Source organism: Trichechus manatus, unplaced genomic scaffold, assembly GCF_000243295.1.
Source record: "Trichechus manatus latirostris isolate Lorelei unplaced genomic scaffold, TriManLat1.0 scaffold00180, whole genome shotgun sequence".
In the NCBI taxonomy this organism is placed as follows: domain Eukaryota; kingdom Metazoa; phylum Chordata; class Mammalia; order Sirenia; family Trichechidae; genus Trichechus; species Trichechus manatus.
The window spans coordinates 204,472-208,532 of NW_004444116.1; the positions used below are offsets into that span (position 1 = coordinate 204,472).

The 4,061-nt window shown below is 34.9% G+C and overlaps 1 pseudogene; it reads right to left on the reverse strand.

The window, feature by feature from the left end:
• Window positions 1–2,216: 2,216 nt before the first annotated feature.
• Window positions 2,217–3,852, reverse strand: LOC101353443 (zinc finger protein 883-like; annotated as a pseudogene).
• Between the last annotated feature and the right edge of the window lie 209 nt (window positions 3,853–4,061).

Genomic DNA, 4,061 nt, shown 5'->3' on the forward strand with positions numbered 1-4,061 from the left:
AATGTCTTCTCAGCTCCATCTAGAGCCAAAGACCAGGCTCCATCTCTGGTAGTGCTGGCTGCTGCTGCTGTTTTTTCGGTAGTGATAGGCATTTGTATGTGTGTGTGTGTGACTATTTTAGAAAGCTTCTACAGTCTAAGATCATACAAATATTTACGTATATTTATTTACTTCTCTTACAGATAATTTTTACATTTAATGCTAAATCTATTTGGGAAAGTTATTTGATATAAAGGTTAGTTACTTGTCTGAAAACTGTTTTTGAATTATCCAATCACTTCTAATTTGGAATGTCATAAGCTAAATTCTGTTTTTTGAACTGGGCCTTTTTCAAGGTTTTCTTTTCTGTTTCATTGATCTATCAACTGGTTTTTCATCTCCCCTCCCTCAACATTATTTTGAAAATAATCTGCCTATTATCATCTCATTTTTTCTTTTATATTAAATTTAGAATCACCTGGCATTAAATTTACAAATTAATATGATTATGACACAGTTTTGACTCTTCCTATATCAGGTAGGTGATAGATTTCTTGTGTTCTGATCAACTTTATGTTGCTATAAAAAAAATCTATGATTTTTTAAAATTTTTTTCTTGCATACTCATTAATATCACTCCTAAATATTTTATATTTCTATAGTTATTAGGAGCCCTGGTGGTGCAGTGGTTAAGTGATCAGCTGCTAACCAAAAAGTCGGTGGTTCAAACTCACCAGCCACTCCATGGGAGAAAGATGTGGCAGTCTGCTTCCATCAAGATTTACAGCTTTGGAAAGTCTACAGGGGCAGTTCTACTCTGTCCTATAGGGTGGCTATGAGTCAGAATTGACTTGACGGCAATGGTATGGGTAGTTATTATGAATAAAATCTATTTTCCATTACACTTTCAAGTTGATTAGTTAGTACAGTATATATAAACACTACTGATTTTATATATATTTATTTTGTAACTGTTCTTGAAATTGTGTCAGTATGTCATGCATTCTTTTGGTTTTCAGAGGGACACATACAATTAGAAAAGCTTAAACACAACTGCCTTAAATCCAGGTTTTTCTAAGTCTTGTGTAGCAAGTCCATCTTAATTTACCCTTATGGGTGATCAGTCTTCTTGGGCACCAAAATGAACTCGAGAATCAGTAAGTCTGAACTAGTCTCCAAAACCATACACAGGATAAGTTCCATATCAAGTGCATTTTTCCTATTGCTACCTAGTCAATTTAAAATAATAGATTTCTGAAACTAAATCTTCATATTTTCAGGCCATTGTCCCTGCAACCATAGAAAAAACAGCCTTTTCTAGACATACTGAATCTCAAAATTTGTTCTCATTCACATGCTCATTTTATGTTTAGGTGTTGAAATAACAAATGCATTTTCCAATTTCACTTTCATCTGCCTAATTCATGTTTTTTTTTCTATTTCCTTTTCATATGGGACATGATGGCAACCATATTCAATGTAGCTTTTTATTGCTAGATTAGGTTTGGATGGAATCTAGGTTATCTAGCCTTTATCCACCTACAATTTGAGTCATTCATTTATTCTGAGGTTTTATCCAACATCATACATTGAATCAAAAAAAGATCTCAACCTTTCTATTACAATAATTCATAGAACTTTTACTATTTAATCTCTTAATTTTCAATATTCATGACATGTTGAATTTTGGAGAACCAATGCAGGTGCAATAAACAGCATACATGGTATTTTTATTTAATCCTTAATGACTATTATATCTTCATATTGTGATTCATATCTGATTTAGAATTCATAATTTATGAACAACATCTATAAAAACCTGCAAAGGAGTAGCTATGACAAATGTGGATCTTAAAGTTCAACTGACTAGGCCTCTCAATTTTTCAGGTGAGGAACTTAAGGCTTAGAGAGGTAAAGTGATGTATCCCCAAAGTAAAAAGACCTAGTTAGTGGCAGGGGTGACAATATAATCCAGGACTTCTAAAGCCTAGAAACATAGAGCCATTCTAGGTAGTTGATGGTTTTAGTGATCCTTCTGTTTTCCTGAGAAGGGTCTCCACACTAACCAAACTCACAATGCATTCAGAGGATTTAACCTCAGTGTGAGGTTTTTCATGTTGAACAGAAGAGCTTTGTCTACAGGTTTTCAAACATTCATTATGTCTATTTGATTCCTCTCCTCTATGAATTTTCTGGTGTTTTGTAAGATATGAGCTTTGGGTAAAGGCTTTCCCACATTAATTACATTTATAGAATATTTCTTCAGTATGAGTTTTTTGATGTTTTGTAAGATCTGTACTCCAGCTGAAGGATTTGCCACATTTACTGCATTTGTAAGGTTTCTCTCCAGTATGAATGATCTGATGTTAAATAAAGCCTGAGCAGTAACTAAAGGCTTTTCCACATTCATTAAATTTATAGGATTTTTCACCAGTATGTTTTCTGATGATTTGTGAGGTTTGTACTCTGACTGAATGCTTTTCCACATACATTTATAGGGTTTCTCTCCAGTGTGAGTTCTCTGATGTTGAATAAGCGCTGACGGACCACTAAAGGCTTTTCCACAGTCTTTACATTGATAGGGCTTCTCTCTAGTATGAATTATCTTATGTTGAATAAGGGCTGAACAGAAACTGAAAGTTTTCCCACAGTCATTACATTCGCAGGGCTTCTCTCCAGTGTGAGTTCTCTGATGCTGAACATACCCTGAGTGGTCACTAAAAGCTTTCCCACATTCATTACATTTGAAGAGTTTTTCTCCAGTATGAAGCCCCATATGTTGTGTAAGGAATGAGCTCTGGCTTAACCTTTTCTCACATTCTTTACATTTATATGGTTTTTCTCCTGTATGATTTCTTCGATGTTGAGTAAGGTATGTGCCTCTGCTGAAGGCTTTTCCACATTCCTTACATTCATAAGGATTCTCTCCAGTATGAGTACCTTGATGTCAAATAAAAGACGAGTAGCTACCAAAGGCTTTCCCACATTCATTACACTTATAGGGCTTCTCTCCAGTGTGATTTCTTTGATGCTGAACAAGGGCTGAACAATCACTAAAGGCATTACCACATACATTGCATTTGTATGGTTTTTCTCCAGTATGCATTCTCTGGTGTTGAATAAGGTCTGAACAGTAACTGAAAGCTTTCCCACAGTCATTACATTCATAGGGTTTCTCTCCAGTATGGATGATACGATGTCAAATGAGAGCTGAATGATCACTGAAGGTTTTCCCACATTCATTACATTTATAGGGTTTTTCTCCCTTATGAATCCTTTGATGTTGAGTAAGATGTGCACTCTGACTAAAGGTTTTACCACATTCATTGCATTCATAAGGTTTTTCTCCTATATGAATTCTCTGATGTAAAGTAAAGTGTGTGTTTTGGCTAAATGCCTTTATATTTAAGACATTTATAGGGTTTCTCACTAGTGTGAATTCTTTGATGCTGAGTAAGGTATGTACTACGACTGAATGTCTTGCCACATTCAGTGCACTCAGAAGGTGTCTCTCGACTATGAATTCTCTGCTGTTGAATAAGAACTGAACAATAACTGAAGGCCTTCCCACAGTCATTGCATTTGTAGGGTTTTTCTCGTATGAATCTTCTGATGGTTTGTTAGGTGGGAACTCTGGTTAAATCCCTTTTCACATTCATTACATTTATAGAGTCTGTCTCCAGTATGAGTTCTTTGACGTTGAACAAGTGTGGTGAGGTCTCTGAAGGTTTTCCCACATTCACTACATTTATAAGGTATTTTCCCTTCATGTTTCTTTTGTATAATTAAATCTAACCTTTGTTTGAACCTCTTTCCATGTGTACTATATTTATGAAAACTATCTTCTATAGGATCACTCCACTCTGTATCAAGTATTTATTGTGTACTGAAACTTTTTCCAAATTCATTAGATTCTATATCTCTTTCTTCAGTAGGAAATGTCATGCAGGTGACTATCTCTTGTTTCTGATATTTCTCCTGGTTTAGTTGCTGATTCTTAAAGCGGCCTCTAGATTTCCATGTTTCTCCTAATATAGACTTTGTCTTTGTAAGTTCTTCTATCTTTATTCCTTGCAATGAAC